This window comes from Kogia breviceps, chromosome X (assembly GCF_026419965.1).
Source record: "Kogia breviceps isolate mKogBre1 chromosome X, mKogBre1 haplotype 1, whole genome shotgun sequence".
In the NCBI taxonomy this organism is placed as follows: Eukaryota; Metazoa; Chordata; class Mammalia; order Artiodactyla; family Physeteridae; genus Kogia; species Kogia breviceps.
In genome coordinates, this window is record NC_081330.1 from 60,965,901 (window position 1) to 60,987,428 (window position 21,528).

A 21,528-nucleotide genomic window follows, 5' to 3' on the forward strand; every position below is an offset into this window, starting at 1 on the left:
AATAGAACTACCATACGACCCAGCAATCCCACTACTGAGCATACACCCTGAGAAAACCATAATTCAAAAAGAGTCATGTACCACAATGTTCATTGCAGCTCTATTTACAATACGCAGGACATGGAAGCAACATATGTGTCCATCGATAGATGAATGGGTAAAGAAGATGTGGCACATATATACAATGGAATATTACTCAGCCATAAAAAGAAATGAAATTGAGTTATTTGTAGTGAGGTGGATGGACCTAGAGTCTGTCATACAGAGCGAAGTAAGTCAGAAAGAGAAAAACAAATACTGTATGCTAACACATATATATGGAATCTAAAAAAAAAAAGGTTCGGAAGAACCTAGGGGCAGGACAGGAATAAAGACACAGAGGTAGAGAATGGACTGGATGACACGGGGAGGGGGAAGGGTAAGCTGGGACGAAGTGAGAGATTGGCATGGACTTATATATACTACCAAATGTAAAATAGATAGATAATGGGAAGCAGCCACATAGCACAGGGAGATCAGCTCGGTGCTTTGTGACCACCTGGAGGGGTGGGATAGGAATGGAGGGAGGGAGGGAGATGCAAGAGGGAAGAGATATGGGCATATATGTATATGTATAGCTAATTCACTTTGTTATAAAGCAGAAACTAACACACCATTGTAAAGCAATTATACTTCGATAAAGGTGTTTAATTTTTTTAAGATATAAATGGTCTGCAAAAAATCAGCTGTGCTATTCTTTGGAATGGCATTCTTTTCTTCAGATGAATTCAGGAAAAGAGTAAAAATTAGCTGGTCAGTGAATTAAATCCATAAGATTGATTTCATAAGCATGGGGTTAGTATGAAAATATATCCAAGAGGTTGTCTCTGTAGCCGTTTGACACTACGAACAGTTAGTTAAGACAAAAAGAATCAGATAGAATATTTTTTTCTCATGTGGGAAAAACATATCTGTTACTTGTTATTTAAGATATTTCTAATGGGTTGTATTTTCCTATTTGTCCTCTGGGGCATCAACAAGCCTATTTCCTCAGTATGTTAAGACTCTGTCAAAATAAAGGAGCAATTCTGGAAACATTAAAAAAATTAAAGAAGTTACTTTTTAAAGAAGTTACATTAAATTGATATATTTTAAAGAGGTTATATTTGAGGAGAGATGTGAATCAAGTGAGGAACTGAATCTTACAAAGATCAGAGGGAACAATAGTGCAAGGGCCCTGATGTGGTCATGAATTTAATTTGTTTGAGAAATGGAGAAAAGGCTGGTGTGATTGGAAAGTGAGTTACTGTCAGAGTGGCACGAAATTAGGTGAGAGAGATGGGAAAAGCCAGATCATTTAAGACCTTGGGGCTAATTTGTATTTTGTAGTATATGTGAATGGAAGCCATTGAATAATCTGGAGCTGGGCATGATCTGACTTCTGTTTAAAAAAAAAAAAAACACTCAAGCTGCTCTATAAATAATCGACTAGAGAGGTCTGATGTACCCTGCCCTAAGGCCTTTGGTGGTTTTTAATAAAATCAAAGTTCTCTGCCTACTTTCAAAGGCTTTTAGTATCAGTCTATCCTATCTCCCACTAGTCCTCAACTATATATATATATATATATATATATATATATATATATATATATATATATATATATATACTTTCCTACTTTTGTCCATTTCTTCCTCTTTAAGACAGTGTTTTCCATCCTCTCTTATCCATCATTCAAGAAATAGCTCAAATTTCAATTACAACATAGAATGTTTCCCAGCTATCCTCACCTCACTGATGTTTTCAATCATTAACGATGTAACTCTTGTCTGTAGTTTATGACTACATGACTGAGCACATGATCACGTACTTTATTATATCGTTGTGAAAGTTTAATATGTGCTAGTCACATCTTCTGAATGATTTTATAAGTTCTATAATAGCAGAGGACCAATGAATTCTACATCTCTCATGACATCCAACATATTTTGGGAGTGTATCAAGTGTGTTAACTGATGTAACATATGGCTTGGGTTTTTTTTCCTGTAATGGTGTAATGGTGATTACTCAAGTAACTTCCAGCAGAACAGATATTAAGGTTAGGTGAACAGAAGCAATAATTTAAATTTCTTCAGTCGCCAGAGTCAACTGGAGACATAAAACAGTACACTCACTCTTATCAACAAATTCTAAAGGCTCAATGGACACCTTCATGATTTCCGTAACACTGAATATACATTTGTCAATTGAACACTGACAACAAAAAAACTATATTTCTGTATGTGATCATTTGATTTTGGCAGCGTGCAACAATTCTGCTGCAAGCGAATCTTAAGTCGGAAGACCAGGCAGCACCTGCTCAAATGGCTGGCATATAACTACTATATTCACAAAGATGCTGGACGTTCATTTCTACTCAGGAAGGGAGAGGTACAGAGAGGCCTGGCTTTGGATGCAGCTGATATGCACGGGGAAGAGGCAGCTCCACGGCAGGCAGCTATTTCTCCTCCCCCCTCCCCACTCTTGGGTTCTGGGCTGAGGCCAGGGACTGTCCGGAGCTGATCTCGGCTCCCATTGGCCGCTGTCTTTTGTGACGTCACGATCATGATGAGAATTGATGATCGGACACGCTGATTTCATTGTCTGAGGAGGCAGTGGAGACCCAGGAAAAATCTCGCTGAATACGCCTGCCCCAGCCCTGGCTTGATCTGGGATCCTCTGATCCCTCCCGTCACCGCACCACGCCCGAGGTAAGCACCCAGCATGGGTAGGTGTGAAGGGCGAATGAGGGCGAGCAAGGCACCTAGCTAATGCTCTGTGCAGTGGGGGGCACGGAGGTGCAGAGGCCTAAAGAGGCTGCCAACAAACTGGTGCGGCTTTGGGGGAGCCAACTGCCTCTATCCTCCGAGTGAAGCCTGGCGGCAGCGTGAGATTAAAAACGAAATGAGAATAGGGATACAGTAGACACTGGCAGAGAGCGAAGGACCTTGCTCCGAGAGAGTGCGACGTTTGGAATGCGCTTCTGGCCCCTGAGTAGGAGGAAGTGGCGCCTCTGCCTCCGAAGAAAGGAGGGGGAGTGAATTCTAACACTTCTAGATTTCACTGGACTGCAGATTTCTCACAGCCCTACTCAAACGCGCTGGAGGTGCTGCGCCTGCGCAATAACAACCTCTGCGGGGAGATGGGGGTGGTAGGGCGGAGTTCGTGGCGAGGAGTATAGGCGTGGAGTTTGCGTTTGCGCATGCGCCTTTTCCGTTTCGCTGGAGGGGGTTGGGCTGAGGCCTGTCTGGGGCAGAATATGCGAAGGGTTGGTAAGTTGGCCTTGTGATGTTTCAAGCTCTAGTTGATGGAAAGAATCTGCCAGTTACTTTGAATCTGGCCTAATGACCATATGCAGCCCCAGAGTGGGCCTGAAAAATTTAAGAAGGCAAATTCTTAATCTACAGTTATCAGGTTTAGAATAATGGAAAGAACTCAGATAGGAGTTTGGAATAGAAATTATTGAGATGAGAAACCATTTGGAGAATAGAAACACTGATTATTCTAGTGAATCCAACTTTTAGTCTTCAAGGAACTCTGATTTGGCCTGCCGCTCAGTGATTTTTGAAACAAACTCTTTGGAGAGACTCAGAGTAAAAAATTTTCCTTTCTTGTCTTTTTTTTTTTTTTTTTTTTTCCTTCTTGGAAAGGTTTCTTTTAAAGCTTTGGTCTCGGTTTCAGGTTTGACGCTAAGTCCTTCCTTCTTCCTCTGTGTCTCTGTTAGAACCAAGGTCAAATCCTATTTTGAGACATCCTGTACAACTCCCCTTCATTGGGAGGGGCTATATCACTCGGCTACCATGAGGAACGTCCTTCCTGTCTGTCCTTGGCTGAGAAATTGTATAGTAGTGTTAATACTTATGCTCCACTGTCTGATCATGAACTCCTATTTTACAGAGGAATCTGGATTTTTCTCCATTTCTTATAGTTAAAGGATTATCAAGTCCTGGTGAGTTTTCCTTTGAAAGCCTCTCTTACCATTTTTCCCTTATTTTACAGTCTAAACTCTCATTACCACCCATCCAGTCATGCCAGGAGCCTCCTAGCCAGCCTTCTAATTCATCCGGTCAGACAAATGGCTTGATCACTTCCTTCATCAAGTCATTTTTCTTCACCAAAATATTATTGGCTTCTTATTTTCGATTGTTCCAAACCCATTACACTTGGATTGCAAAGAGCTTTGTAATCTGACTTTATTATACCACAGGAACCTTATCTTAGTTTATTTCTCAGTGCACAACTCCCCCTAATGTCGCCAGAACAATTTACCTCCAGAACTTTGCTCCTTGTACCACTACCACTCCCTTCACCTAAGATGCTCTCTCTTTTCCTATTCACATCTTACCCACTTTGGAAGCTAAACTTAAGTTGCACACCTCTGTAAGTACCTTCCAAGTCTAATCCAACCATTATTAAGCTCACCTTTTCTAGAACTCCTACATCAGTTCTTATATTTGTCAGTTTCTTATAGCCTGCCTTATACTGTCTTCTTATTTTTAATTTTTATTGTGTGTGTGTATGTATGTGTGTGTTAGACTAGACTCCTCAACTGGATTTTAAACCTGTTCTTAAGAGCTGGGACCATGCCATCTCCCATATACTTCTTTATCCAAAGCATCTGGATGACTACTTGAAATATCTACAGCTATGTATGGTCTGTGTTTTCCAAGTTCTTGGGAAACAAAGTAATACAGTTATAGAAAGAACTGTATATGTGTGAAAACTTATTCATCATTAATCAAGCAAGGGACCCTCCAGTGATTGAATAAACCTCAATATGATTCAAAGAAAATGCAATATAGAAAAACAGACATCTCTATATATTGGGTAGCCTGCAAATATGTTCTGTCCTCATAAATAAGACCAAGGGAACATTATCCCAGAAGTGGTTCTGTCTGTAATTTTCTCAGTTTGAAAAATACTAAGACATTTTCCATTGTCTATATTTCTCTTTGATAACATTTAATTATGCAGCTTCTCTTAAATCCACTAATTATTCACTCTTTTTATTGCAGGATGTCTTGCATTTGCTGCTTTACATTGACTGTCACTGATAGTTTTCATCTTGAATCAGAGCTAATCATGTGATGGCTGCCATAATTGCTATTTTATAATATATCTATCAGTTGTCACTTCCCTACCCCTTGGGCTTCAAACTGCATTGTTCTATGGAGCTCAGTTTTATTTGAAAGAAAGTGATTGTGGTTTAATAGAGAGGCATTATACAGATTTCACTTGGACTGCTGCTTCACTTTGAGGCACCATCCCAATATCACATCAAGGTTTGAGGTTTAGGAACATGGATGAAAAGCAGTCCAAAAAGGTATTATGTTCTGTAAATTTGAAAATTATTGTCATAGACTATTGTAAGTAAACTATGAATATTTTAAATATATATATTTAATTAATTCTGCTTTTAAAATTGTATTCCCAGAGGGAATTATATTTTATGTAGTTAATCCCCAACAAGATAAAAATATTTGAATTGTTGATTTTGATTTTACAGTGGAGTCAGTTAGCTAAACATGAAATTGGTGGTGTCTTATACTTGCACTGAGTACACTATATCTAGGCATAGTGATTTGGAAGTAAGCAATGAAAATTCTAGAGAGATATATTCTGCATACAAAGGGGACTGGAGGGGTTAGTATATTCAGAAACTGTCACTGACACCCTGAGACCTTTCTAGCCTGCATAAAATTTCAAGACAATAAACTGAAACTTGTCTGTGCAAATGGAATCATCCTTATGCCAACTAGTAGTAAAATTGCCTGTATTAACCAGAGATCTAGGTACATGGCAACTGAACAATTGACATTATATTGTCAATCAAATGCTATACTTTACATCTGACATCTGTAAAGGAATCTATAACAGCAGAGCTGTCTTACCTTCTTGATCTCCTGTTGTTTTATATGAGACTTATGTCCAATTGGGTTGATCCTTAGAATCTTTAAATGTGTTATTTGTTAGTGTGGCAAAAATTGAGGAAAACATTTTCTTAGCCTCTCTTCCCTTGGGGTTGGGGGAAATTTATTTTATGGTTCTTAAAACAGCCATGGAAACATATGACTTACATGCCCTGGGTAGGCACTTTTCTCAGGTAGACAAGCATGGTGCTTGTCCAGGGTCATACAAGGAGTAAGTGGCAGAGCCAGTACTTCAAAGCAAGTGTCATTCTAGAGGCTTCATTCTTAACTACTAGGTTATAAGTTGGAGAGCTAGAATGAGGCCCTTCTTCATTTGTTTTCAAAAATTGTGTTTGTTTGTGTGTAAAATTTCTCCCTGAATTACTCTCTTTGTGAGTCTGTAATGCCTATGACATTTTCCTTTCTCTATCAGTGGAAATGAAAATTTTTAACAGATAGGATGACTTTTAAGAGAAAAGGATCCTTGTTTTGACTCCAGTGGCTTCGGTGAAGAAGGCATGTAGACCCATACACTATTTTTTCTATTGTCAAGTACCAAGCAATGGTGAAAGCGTTTCTTCATGGGGTTTTGTGAAAGGATAGATCATAAGTTTTCTCCAACACTAATATATTGCTTTAATATATTTCTTTATATATTATACTTTTTTACTTGGTTAGCTTGGTCTACCTACAGTGTGCTTCATGGATGAAATAGCTATGCCATTTAGGAAAGTAATTATCTCAGACCCATTCTCCACCAATCGTTTATTGTGTTGAAATCTCCTCAACAGAGAAACAATTGGAAGAGATCTGAGGAATTGTAAAATGTGGAAGAAGAAATATATTCTACATTAATGGGAAGTATTACATTAGGTATAGAATGCTCAGCCTTTACTCATCCCCACTATTCTAAGACAACATGAAGTTATTTTTGAATATGTATGTAAGTTATTAAAATAATCAGTCAAGCATTTTAATTAGAACCTAGAGGCTCACTTTTATCACCAATGAATGCTTAAGAGATGCTAAAGGTCTTTTTTTCCCCGCCTTTTCCCAACTAGTAATACTTAATGTAGAGAGAAACTACTTTTGAACTCAGTATTGGTTGTGATTTGGAGCCAGTTTACTGATCTGGTAGGGTTTGCTGCATCTGTGTCTATTAAATCCTTGCAATTCAAACTATGTTCCATGGAGTAACAATATGGGCATCACCTGGGGACTTCTTAGAAACTGCAGAATCTCTGGCTCCACCCAAGACCTACTGAATCAGAATCTGCATTTTAATAAGATCTCTGGGTGATTCATATGCACTTAAGAGTCTGAGAAACACTGATACAAAGTGAAATATGAATTCCTCTACAACTTAAACTTTTTAAGAGCTGGTAGTTATAGAAAATTCTGAATTTCCTTTTGTTTGTTTTCACATGTGTAAAGTAATATGTAATCAAAGTATTATCTGGCTAATATACATCAGTTTTGCTCCATTCTGGAGTCAACATTGTCTCTTTGAGAAGATAGCTACACCTATGTGATGGGTAAAATTGTTAAGAGTGACTGAACCCACTTATTTTGTTGATAGTAATGACCTTACCATTAAAATGATATTTATCCTAATTACTTGACATGTCAACAGTGTTACAGAAGAGTATGGATTTATTGGGGTCACTGCTGCTAATACCTTCAAGAGGGACTGTATTAGTTTCCTATTTGCTCCTGTAATAAATTACCACAAACACATGGCTTTAAACAACACGTGTATTATCTTACAGTTCTGGTGGTTAGAGGTCTGAAACAGGTCTCACATGGTGAAAATCAAAGTGTCGTCAGGGCTTTCCTTTCTGGAAGCTCTAGGGAAGAATCTGTTTCCTTATCTTTTCTAGCTTCTAGAGGCTATCCACACTCCTTGGCATGTGGCCCTCTTTAATCTTCAAAGTCAGCAATGTCTGATCACATCTTTCACATTGCATCACTGTGACACTCTTCTGCTTCCATCTTCCACATTTAAAGATAATTGTGACTACACTGGGCCCACTAAAATAATCTAGGATAATCTCTTTATTTTAAGGTCAACTGATTAGCAGCCTTAATTCCTCCTGCAACCTTCATTCACTTTTCCCATGGAGTCTAACATATTCACAGGTTCCAGGAATGAGGATATAGATACCTCGAGGTGCAGCGGGGTAAGGGTCGGCACAGGAATTGATGGCCTTTTTGGCTGATAAAGAAAGCCAGTCTCTCATCTTGTTATTGGGATAAGTAATTGGTCAGTGTTCAGGGAGAATGCCATCTAAACATGAAGATGGACATTTACAAGAGAGGCCTACAACCCATCCTTCCCTCATCCTCAGAAGGAACCAACCCTACCAACACCTTGATCTCAGACTTCTAGTCTTTAGAACTGCAAGACAATAAACTTCTGTTTAAGCCACCATGTTTTTGGTACTTTGTTATAGCAGCTCTAGCAAACTAATATAGTCAGGGTAGTCCTTTAGTTGATATTTAAGTTGATATCATCCTCAGAAGCACTTATTTATTAAGTTTGTGTTCTTTATTATTCTAGGTGTTGAATAAAGTGGAATAGGCATCAAAGAGTTTATAATACACCATAGACATTTTTCATAAAAGAAGTTCTGAAATACATCTCATCTCTGGCCCTCAGTTTATTCAACTTTGAAATGAGGGCATGATCTTCATAATACCTAAGGATATCTTTAGCTTTAAAATTCTATGATACTATTTATTAATTAAATTTTAAGAAGTTATTAAATCCATATATTAATATAAAGTATTAAGTGCAGGTAAAATTGTGTTAATGTTCTCTTCAGGAAACAGTATTTTAATAACTACCATCCCTGCCATTCATCACCCACTTCCTAACCTTCAACTTTAAAGAGAAGTAATAAAGATATTATTGAGAAACACCTTTGTTCTTTTGACTCTCTTGACTCCTTTGAAATTGGTTTAAGACTTAGGTTCAGAACACAGTATATTAATAGCTCTCTACGTACAAATATATGCTTAATAAATAAAATTTTAAGTGATTAATTAAAATATCTGTGGTAATTCACATATATTGGCTGCTTTTGAGAGCAGTGACTTGGAGAGGAAAGGATTATTTTGCAAAAAGTTTTGCTCCGACTTCTCACTACTGCAAAGTATACTGAAGCAATATGTGTTCTGACAATTCACAAGTGAAGCTACAGTTTCTAAATAGCCTTGAGAATATTTTTGCAAATGGTTATCTGGTTACCTGAATTAAATATTAGTGGTAAAATAACAATTGTTGAATATGGTCATGATTAAACCTTGGATAGTATAGTCCATGTGTTCAGATCTGATCTGACTAACACCAATGAATAGCATTGTGATAAAATACACAGAAGCACATTTGTTATGTAACAATCTCTCCTTTTGGGCCTCATATCCAAGTGAAAAACATGACTAGGCAGGAGAAGTGCAGTGCTGACAAAAACATTAGGGGTCACTGTTTATCCCATTCTTCAAACATATATAAGTCTATGATTTGGTAATAACATATGTTTTCTATCTTAATGTCATAGGCCTAACATAGGGCGGTGTCTCTAAAAACTGAGGTCTGCAGACCCCTAGGGGTCCAAAGATGTGTTCTCAGAGGTCTGCAAGTTTTATGAAAAATTTTAAATTTGAGGATTTTATTTCACTGATAATCTTGTAAAGAAAACCCCACAATCTGCATGTGTTCACTTACACACAGAGCCTTTCCACCAGGTATAATGAAAAAACTTCTCTTTTATAGTCATAAATCACAATTAAAATACATTTGATGGAATGAGTTGAGTACCTTAAGACAGAGTTCCTCAGACAGAGACCCAAAGGCGGATTTGGACAATATAGGAAAGATTTTGTTTTTGATTTTTTTCCCTCTTTTAAAGGAAGAAGAAAGAAAAGACTTTACCTGTGACTATCAGATTATAGTTGCACTCCCTGAGGCTTTTAAACCATTAGTCTATTAAAAGTATTTGTAGGGATAAATTTATGCTTCCACTATTTGATGAATTAGATATGAGTGTGTGTTGGTTCAACACTATACATGTGTGAAATTATATACTGTTACCTACTTACCACCAGATGGGGTGCTTTGAGAAATCTTCCTCCAACTCCCAAAGAACAGGATATATACTTTTTCCCCAAAAATTTTTGCAATAAAATCAGGAATGGAAAATATGAGAGTCAAATAGTCCATCTCTTTGCTTCTAGGTAAAACTACCCTTAAATTTTAACATATACTATGTAAATCTGACTCATAAAACACCAAAATAATATCTAGTTTAAGGGAATAAATATGGCTTTAACATTTTAAAAACAAATTTTAGTTACCAATGGAAATTCTTGCTGGGAGTGAGAGAAGAGGTAGGATAGAGTAGGAGGGAGTTGTGTGGATGATAGAAAAAAGTTAAGAGAGAAATAATAAGGATAAATTCACAGTATGGTGAAATTAAAGAGACATATATATTATTTTGATATAATGAGTAATTTATTAACAATCACTTTTGCAATGTGCAGCTATGAGAAATTTTATAGAGCCACCCTCAATAGTAAATTAAAATGCAACCTATATTTAAAGATATTAGAATGCTGATTGAAGAATGTTAGGGGTCAGTGCTTATGGCAGTGGAATCACTGTCATGAACTAGTGAAATACAGAAATGATTTACTTGTACGATTTGCTTGGGGCTAGAAATATAAAAAGAAACAATTTAGTCACAAATATATATGGATCAAGGTAGTGTTTAACTCATCAGGAGATGCTATATATCACTGGTCATTAATTGTCATTTATTCTGTTTGAGTGTATGCATGTGGGATTGTGTGAAAGCAGAGCTAAAGACAACAGGAAATCAATTATCCGATTGAGGACCTGTTTATTCTTTTCTTGTCCAACTGATTATCTGTTTGAAATTGATCTTTCTTATTTTGTTATGAGTTTTGACATCTGAGTGTATAAGGTATTTGTAGTTTAAAAGTATTTTATTATTTTAACATTACCACTTTGTGATAAAAGCAAGTGTCATTAAAAGCTAACAAATTATTATAATTTATGAAAAAATCTGAGATTAGCATATCTACTTGCCAGTGATTGTTTTTGAACATTCATCATCTTTGAATTTAGACATTAGACATGTGGCTGTAGAGATATATGTCACTGTAGATGTATCTTTTCATCTATTTATATGGAAAATTTATATATAATATTATCTTGGAATTTGTGCCCATGTCATTATGAATATATATTTAGCTTTCATGTAGCTGGAAAATATGAACATTAATTATATAGAATTCTTAAGTGTTTTTTAAAGTGAGGTCAGTGTACAATTTCTTTGTGACCTGAGAAAGTTTTCTGGGTTGTAGTTAAACTGTTTTGTTTCATATTTCCACTTAAGTGGTAGAGGCCAGTTATACCTCTAAAATGGAAGATAAGAGATGTGTGCAATGCATTTCAGTAGTTATAGCCCAATAAAAAAAATAATGAATATCCTTTCATAGTATTTGAATAGATGCAATACCTGTTACTTGACTTTATGCTTAGAAAATGTTGAAATTTATTTTTTGCAATATTTGCAAATTCTGGCAAGTTAATTATAAAATAACTAAATAGAACTGCTACTTGTAAAGATGAGGATCATTAAATGTAAATGATACATTAAAGTGACAGCTTCTGAAAACAGATTTACCATAAATTCTTTAAAAAAATAAAGTTATTTATTTATTTATTTATTGGCTGCATTGGGTCTTTGTTGCTGTGTGTGGGCTTTCTCTAGTTGCAGCAATCAGGGGCTACTCTTTGTTGCACTGTGCAGGCTTCTCATTGCAGTGGCTTCTCTTGTTGCGGAGCATGGGCTTTAGGTGCACGGGATTCAGTAGTTGTGGAACGTGGGCTCAGTAGTTCTGGTTTGAGGGCTCTAGAGCACAGGCTCAGTATTTGTGGCACACAGGGTTACTTGCTCCGTGGCATGTAGAGTCTTCCCAGACCAGGGCTTGAACCCGTGTCCCCTGCATTGGCAGGCAGATTCTTAACCACTGTGCCACCAGGGAAATCCACTATAGCAATTCTTTTGCACGTATTCAAATTTCATTAAGTTCAAAGTGTCAGTTCGTTATTGTATATTTAATGAAGCTTTTGCTAAATATTACATTAAAAAATTATTCAGAGGCACCTACATACATGGACACCATGCCCATTGGTGTTGTGCTTAATTCTTTCATTCTCCAAAACTTTAAAAGATCAAACTCTCATTACATAGAAGATGGTCAGGATCTGTCTTCCTTTTGCCATGAGAATATATTAATGTATGTTTCCTTTATTTGAGGTTTATATACACATGATGTGGGAGTGGTATATGTTGGTATATGTTAAATTATTTATTACTAGTAGAAATGACAAGTTGGTTACATAAATGTTTACAATTAACAAAAATAACTTTTGCATAGCACATTATAGTTTACCAAGTATTTTAATTAAAATAATTCATCATGTGAAGAAGAGTAGGACAGATTTTATAACTTTATTTTCCAGATGAAACTGAGGCCCAAGATGTCAATTATCTTTGTAAAGGTCACAAAACTAGCAAGTAGTGAAGCTTAATAGGAACAGAGATGTCCTGACTCCTAACATAGTCTTCCCACTCCACCACTCCAAAAGGCCACCTGAACTTCTGCTTATAGCTATGATGAAGTAACAAGAACAGGATTTACCCTCTCATTTTAAATATCTAGAAACAAGCAAACAAAAAACAGCAAAAATATGTATGAAACAGTGGATTTGGGACATTTGACAAAAAGTAGCACAGGACCATGATATTTTGAGAGAAGGGAAGCAAATAAGATAAGCCCTGTGAATGTCCCAGCTCACTGCCTGGAAAAAAATATCCAGACCAGAACCAAGGGAAAGGGAACCAAACAGCCTGGAAGTCTGTCTGAGTTGAGGAGACAGAATTCAGAGTTCACAGAGGACAGGGTGACTAAAATTTGAGGTATAGAGTACTGGAGGGGAGAACGCTCACAGGAGAAAACCGCACAGAGATAGAGCTCTGGAGATTTGTAGAGGGGCCCCTTGAATCTTTGGCTGCATACTGATCAACTCCAGTGAGTGAGAAAATTATTGCAGATGGGGAAAGAACCACTAGAAAGGATCAGGCAAACAATCCTCAGAGCTCATATAAGACCAGGAATAGTTTAGGTTTTCAACCACCAAGCTGGAAAACTGTATTTCATGGAATATCTAGGAAGGTCCTCAGAAAGGTATTACTTTAATAATGAGACAAATTAGCCCTTGACTAAAGGCATTGTTGGATATGCCTAGCAAAGCAAACCTCAGATGAATCAATTTCCAAGTAATTTAAATATATCCCAGAACAAAGTTCCAAAATATTTAAAGAATATAGAAACATCCAGTATCCAAGAGCATCATTAGCAATATCTGCCATTAAATGAAAAACTACAAAAAGCATGCAAAGAAACAAGAAAATACAGCTCATAGTGTGGTGAAGAAACAATTTAAAAAACAGAATGAAAAATAATAGATTTTAGAATTAGTAGAGAATGTAAAGCCAGCTATTAAAACTGTATTCTCTATGTTTAAGAAGGTAGAGGAAAGCACAAGCCTGATGAGGAAAGAAATGGAAGATTTATTAAACGATCCAAATTGAAATTCTAGAGACAAAAGTAAAACTATGGGAAAAAAAAATGAATGTACCAACAATGAGCTGTGGGACAATATCACTCAATGTAATATACATTTTTTTGAGTCCTAGAAGGTGAAGAAAATTATTTTTAATTAACAGTTGAAAATTTTCCAAATTTGATGAAAACTATGAACCCACATAGTCAAGAAGCTTAACAAATTCTGAGAAGAAGAAAGATAAAGGAAATGGCTCCAAGGCATCTCCTAATCTAACTGCTGAAATCCAGAGAAAAAAGAAAACTTAAAAGTATCCAGGGGTAAAAAAGTCACCTTTATGTACAGGGGAACAAACATTAGAATGAGAGGAGGCATCTTGTTGAAAACAATGCCAGCCAGAAGACAATGGAATGACATGTTTAAAGCACTGAAAGATTTTTAAAAATCTGTTAACCTAGAGTTCTATATAAAAATATCAAAGCAAAACAAAGGTTTTCTTACTCATTCTAAAGAAAAAAATGCACTGACAGCAGAAAACACTACCAAAAATGTTCAAGGAAATCTTTCAGACAGAAGTAAAATGATTCCAAATTGAAATTAATTTTTCTTCATTATTAGGTTTCTGTTTTGTATGTAGCCTGTAAAGAATTAAAGAAAATGAAGAGCATTACTACAGTAAAGCTCATTGCATTTGCACCTAAAAAAAAGAACATTGGGGGCTTCCCTGGTGGTGCGGTGTTTGGGAGTCCCCCTGCCGATGCAGGGGACGTGGGTTCGTGCCCTGGTCCGGGAGGATCCCACATGCCGCAGAGCAGCTGGGCCCATAAGCCATGTCTGCTGAGCCTGCGCATCTGGAGCCTGTGCTCCACAGCAGGAGAGGCCACAGCAGTAAGAGGCCCGTGTACCACCAAAAAAAAAAAAAAAAAAAAAAAAAGAACTTTGGACCTACACAATGGAAGTAAAAAATATGTAGGTAAATATGTATGATTTTTAATTTTTGAAAATCACTTTCAATGATAACTGTTTACTTTTTTAAAATAACCATTTATTGGAAGTTTTATAACATATGTAAAAGCAAAATGTATGACAACAATAGCACAAAAGACAGTGGGACAGAAATACAGGTATACTATTGTAAGATTCTTCTATTATATGTGAAGTAGTATATATAATATTATGATAAATTATCTTGATAATAAATTAAAGGTGTATACCATGGTCACTAAAACAACTGTTAAAATAACATGACAAAAAGTGATGAGCTAACCAAGAAGATAAAATAGAATTATAAATAATGTTTAATTAAGATCAAAATAGGAAAAATGAAATAAAGGAACAAAAACATATGAGGCAAATGGAAAACAGATTGTATCTAAGCCCAACCATATCAATAATTATATTAATTGCAAAATGTTCTAAACATACCAGTTAAAAGGCAGGTATTGTCACATTAGACTTTAACTCATCTATAAATGTCTACAACTAACCCACCTAAGAATAAAGAAATAGATAGGTTAAACATAAATAAATGAAAAAATATATACCATGAATCTAAATAAAGTTGACTATATTCATATCAGATAAAGAAGTTTTCAGAGAAAAAAATATCAGTGGTAAAGAACATCACTCATATTGATAAGGGGATCAATTAATTAAGAGAACATAAAAATCCTAAATATTTATGTACATAATAACAGAGCTCCAAAATATATTAATCAAAAACTGGTAAAAGAGACATGAGAAGCAGACTAGTATACAATTAGAAATGTTAACAGCTTCTCTCAGTAATTGCTAAAGTAAGTGGAGAGAAAATTAATAACTGTTTAAGACTTGAACAACACTTTCAACCTACTCAACCTAATTGACTCTATCCAAAGAGAGCAGAGTACACATTATTGCCAGAAGCACATAGAAAATTGATCAACATGGACCATATTTTGGGCCATAAAACAAACCATCAAAAGTTAAAAAGTTGAAGTCATATGAGGGATGTTCTCTGATCATAAAGGAATTAAACTAAAAATCAATAAATCAAAGATATCTGGGAAATCCCCAAATAGTTGGAAAGTAAATAACACAGTTGTAAGTAACCAATGGGTCAAAGGAGAGCCCACAAGGGAAATTAGAAAGCACTGTGTAATCAGTGAAAATGAAATTGCAACATATCAAAATATGTGGAATACAGTTAAATCAGCACTTAGAGTTCATTTAGAGCATTAAACACTTGTAGTAGAAAAGTAGAAAGCTTGAAACTCTGTCACTTGAGCTTCACTTTAACAAACTATAACTAGAAAAGCAAATTAAGCCCAAAGCAAGCAGAAAGAAGTAAATAGTAAGAGCAGAAATAAATGAAATAGAAAACAGTAACAGATACAAACTACTATATATAAAACAGACAAGCAACAAGGATATACTGTATAGCACAGGGAATTAGACCCAGTATCTTATAACTTATAATGGAATATAAGCTGCAAAAATTCCTGAATCACTATGCTGTACACCTGAAACTAACACAATATAGTAAATCAACTATACTTCAATTTAAAAAAATAGAGAAATGCAATGAAACCAAAACCTGGATATTTGAGAAAAGGCTGTACACAAAAAAGAGAGAAGACACAAATTACCAATATCAGGAATGAGAGAAAGGATATCACTACAGACTGTCAGACATTTAAAAATATACTAATGGACTATTAACTTTACACCTATAAAGTAAACAACTTAAAGTAAATGTATATATTTTTTGAAAGATAGAAATCATCAAAGCTTGTTTGAGAAGAAATAAATAACTAAGCACTTTATTAAAGAACTTGAATTTGTGATTAAAAATATTTCTTTTAAGAAATCTCCAAGCCCAAATTACTACACTAGTGAATTCTACAAAACACTTAAGAAAGATAAAAATTTATAGGTTCGAGATCCCTTGAAACAAGTTAAACTCAAAGGAAATCATGCCCATACACAATATAATCAAATTGCTAAAAATCAAAGATATAGTGTTGAAAAAACCTGGAGAAAAACAAAATACCTAGGGAAACAAAGATTTGGAAATGACCATGGGTTTCTCATGACAAAACATGGAAAAAAAGTCAGTGGAAAAACCACTTCAAAATATGGAAAGAAATGTAGCCCAAAAGCCAATGAATTAAAACATTACAAAGACATATTAAAATAATAAAAAAGAAGTTGGAGAAAGGGGAACAGCAAAACAAAAAATCAGAAGGACAAACAGAAAACAACTAATAAAATGGTGCACCCAAATCCATCCATATTAGTAATTACGTTAAATATAAGTGATCTAAACTCACTAACTGTCATACTGTCATACACATAGTGTCATATTGGGTTTTTGAAGCCCAACTCTATCCTACTTATAGGAAACCTACTTTATATATAAAGACATAAATTAAAATAAAATGAAAGAAAATTATATACTATGACAGGTTATTCAAAACAAAGCTGAAGTATATTCATTAGTGTCAGACAAATTAAAATACAGAACAAGGAATAGTATGAGGAATAAAGAGGGGGTATTACATAATGAATAAAGTATCAATTCACCAAAATATGTAACAATATTAGTTGTGTATGCATCTAACAACAGATTTTCAAAATACATAAAGCAAAACCGATACAATTAAAAGTTGAAATAGACAAGTGCACAATTATACTTGGGGACTACACCTTTCCTCTTTCAGTAATTGATAGAACAAGTAATCAGGAAATCAGTAAAGATACAGAAGATCTGAACAACACTATTAAGCAACGTGACCTAATTGACATTATTAGAACTATCTACCTAACAATAGCCAAAGATACATTCCTTTCAAATGTTCATGGAACATTGTTAAAAATAAACCATATTCTGCCTGTGCCATAAACTTTAAAAAATTTAAAACAGTTGAAATAAGGTATGTTCTCTATTCATAACCACACTAAACTAGAAATCGATAATAAAGATATCTGGAAAATACTTAAATATTTTAAACAATAAACAGGAAAATTAATATTTTGAACTGAATGACAATTAAAACACACCCTGTGTCATGATAGTTTTTATTTGCATTTCCCTGATAATTAATGATGTTGAGCATCTTTCAAATACCTGTTGACCATTTGTTTGTCTTCTTCAGAGCAATGTCTGTTCAAGCCCCTTGCCCATTTTAATTGGATAATTAGTTATTTTGCTATTGAGTTTTAGGAGTTTCTTGTATATTTTGGAAATTAACCCTAATCAGATATATGGTATCAAATATTTTATTTCATTCTGTAGGTTGCCTTTTTTTATTTTACTGTAGTTGATTGTTGACTGTCCTTTGCTTTGCAGAATATTTTTAATATGATGTAGTCTCACTTGTCCATTTTTGCTTTTGTTGCCTGTGCTTTTGGTGACATATCTGAGAAATCATTGCCAAGACCAAAGTCCAGAAGCTTTTTCTGTCTGATTTCTTCTAGGAGTTTTACAGTTTGGGGTCTTATGTTTAAGTCTTTATTTTGAGTTGATTTTTGTGTGTGTGGTGTTCACACCTGTTGGGATGCTTATTATTAAAAAACTAAAAGAGAAAAAGTGTTGGCAAAGCTGTGGAGAAATTGGAACCCCTGTACATTGTTGGTGGGAGTGTAAATTAATGTTCAGCAGCTATTGCAAACAACATGGAGATTCCTCCAAAAGGTTAAAAATTGAACTACCATATGATCCAGCAATCCCACATCTGGGTATATAGTCATCCCTTTGTTTCCATGGATGTGGAACACATGGATAGGTGGATACAGAGGCCAACTGTAATGGACTTGAGCATCCTTGGATTTTGGTATCTGTGGGGGGTCCTGAAGCCAATCCCCCACAGATAGCAAGGGACAACTATCCAAAAGTATTGGAATCAGGATCTTGAAGAAATATCTGCATGCCCATGTTTATTTCTGCACTATTCACAATAGCCACAATATGGAAATAGCCAAGTGTCCATCGACAGATAAAGAAAATGTAATATAGACATACAATGGGATGTTATTCAGTCTTTAAAGAGAAGGAAATTCTGCCATTTGCAACTATATGGTTGAAACTGGAGGACACTATTCTAAGTGAAATAAGCTAGTCATAGGACAAATAGCATATGATTCCACTTATGTGTGCTATCTAAAATAGACAGAAGCAGAGAATGCAATGGTGGTTGCCAGGATGGAGGGTGAGGGAAATGGGAAATTGTTATTCGGTGGGTAGATAGTTTCAGTTATGCCAAATGAAAAAAATCTAGCCACTTGTTGTAGAACATAATACCTATAGTTAACAATACAGTATTGTGCACTTCAAAATTTGTTAACAGGGTTGATCTCATGTTGTGTTCTTATTACAGAACAAATAAACAATGGGACACAAGGAAACTCTGGGAGGTGTTGGATATGCTGATTACTTTGATTATGGTGATGGTTTCACTAGTTTTTGTATAAGGCCAAACTCATCAAATTGTAGACATTAAATATTGTGCAGCTGTATGTACATGAGATATACATCAATAAGGCTGTTAAAAAATCCAACCTATCAAAATTTGTAGAATGCAGCCAAAAGCAGTACTTAGAAGTAAATTTATAGCATTAATTGCTTACATTTAGAAAAGAAGAAAGGTCAAAGATCAATAATCTAAGTTCCCACCTTAAGAAACTAGAAAAATGAAGAGCAAATTAAGTCCAAATAAGCAGAATGAAGGGAATAGTAATGATAAGAGCAGGAGTCAATGTAAATGAAGACAGAAAACCAATAGACAAAGTCAATGAAACCAAAAACTAATTATTTCAGAAGATCAATAAAAGTGATAAGCCTCTTGTCAACTGACCAAGAAAAAAAGAAACAAATTGCCAATATCAAGAAGGAAAAATACATCACAATAGACCCTATAAATATTAAATGGATGATAAAGGAATAGTATATAAGAAACTTTACACCTTTAAATTCAGCAACTTAGATAACATAGACCAATTCTTTGAAAGACACAAACTGCCCAAACTCACTCAAGAAGAAATGGATTATCTGAATAATACAGAAATGTAATGCATAACTTAAAACTTTCCAACAAAGAAAATTCCATGCTCAGATGGCTTCACTGGTGATTTCTAACAAATATTTAATGAAAAAATAATAATTCTATGTAAACTATTTCAGAGCATATAAGCAGAAGGAACACTTCCTAACTCATTGCCTTTACCAAACCAAATACAATACAAGAAAAGAAAATCACAAACATCCCTCATGAATGCAGACTCAAAAATTTTCAACAATATATTTCCAAATGAAATAAATATATAAAAAGAATAATACATCACAACCAACTGGGGTTTATTCCAAGAACAAAATACTCATCCAACACTTGAAAATCAACCAGCATAATTTACCATATCAAAAGGTTAAAGAACAAAATCTATACAATTATCTCAATACATGCAGGAAAAAGTATTTGACAAAATTCAATATCCATTCATTATAATGATGATAGTAATAGTAATAATAATAAAAACTCTCAGTTTAATAGAAATAAAAGGAAACTTCCTTAAACTTGTAAAGCATGTGAAAAACCTACAGCTGATGTAACACTCAATGGTGAAAGACTGAACGCTTTTCTTCTAAAATTGAGAACCAGGAGCAAACGTCCACTCTCACAGCTCTGATTAAAACATTATACTATAGGTCTTAGCCAGTGCAATAAAGAAATAAAACACCAGTACCTACAGAAATATAGATCAATGGAACAGGATAGAAAGCCCAGAGATAAACCCATGCAAATATGGTCAACTTATTTTTGATAAAGGAAGCAAGAATATACAATGGAGAAAAGACAGCCTCTTCGATATGTGGTGCTGGGAAAACTGGACAGCTACATGTCAAAGAATTAAAGTAGAACACTCCCTAACACCATACACAAAAATAAACTCAAAATGGATTAAAGATGTAAATGTAAGGCCAGACACAGATCCTATTTGACCCACCTCCTAGAGAAATGGAAATAAAAACAAAAATAAACAAATGAAACTTAAAATCTTTTGCACAGCAAAGAAAAACATAAACAAGACGAAAAGACGACCCTCAGAATGGGAGAAAATATTTGCAAATGAAGCAGCTGACAGAGGATTAATCTCCAAAATTTACAAGCAGCTCATGTAGCTCAATATCAAAAAGCACAACAACCCAATCCAAAAATGGGCAGAAGACCTAAATAGACATTTCTCCAACGAAGATGTACAAAGTGCCAACAAACACATGAAATGATGCTCAACATCACTAATCATTAGAGAAATGTAACTCAAAACTACAATGAGGTATCACCTCACACCAGTCAGAATGGCCATCATCAAAAACTCTAGAAATAATAAATTCTGGAGAGAGTGTGGAGAAAAGGGAACCGTCTTGCACTGTTGGTGGGAATGTAAATTGATACAGCCACTATGGAGAACAGTATGGAAGTTCCTTTAAAAACTCAAAATAGAACTACCATACGACCCAGCATTCCCACTACTGGGCATATACCCTGAGAAAACCATAATTCAGAAAGAGTCATGTACCACACTGTTCATTGCAGTTCTATTTACAATAGCCATCACATGGAAGCAACCTAAGTGTCCATCAACAGATTAATGGATAAAGAAGGTGTGGCACATATATACAATGGAATATTACTCAGCCATAAAAGAAATGAAATTGAGTTATTTGTAGTGAGGTTGATCGACCTAGAGTCTGTCATACAGAGTGAAGTAAGTGAGAAAGAGAATAACAAATACTGTATGCTAACAAATATGTATAGAATCTAAAAAAAAAAGTGGTTCTGAAAAACCTAGGGGCAGGACACGAATAAAGACAAAGATGTAGAGAATGGACTTGAGGACATGGGGATGGGGAAGGGTAAGCTGGGACAAAGTGAGAGAGTGGCATGGACATATATACACTGCCAAATGTA

At 35.2% G+C, this 21,528-nt stretch overlaps 1 protein-coding gene across 3 annotated transcripts in view; it reads left to right on the forward strand.

The window, feature by feature from the left end:
- The first annotated feature begins 2,586 nt into the window (after positions 1-2,586).
- The window catches only part of HDX (highly divergent homeobox), a 161,604-nt gene continuing 142,662 nt past the window's right edge, over positions 2,587-21,528 (forward strand). The window contains exon 1 of one of the 3 annotated variants that reach the window (XM_059051263.2): positions 2,587-2,727. The gene's annotated coding sequence lies outside the window, so the exon portion shown is untranslated. Of the gene's footprint in view, positions 2,728-3,274; positions 3,289-21,528 lie in introns of those variants that run through there. The other 2 variants (XM_067022828.1, XM_067022829.1) reach the window with 2 other exon arrangements.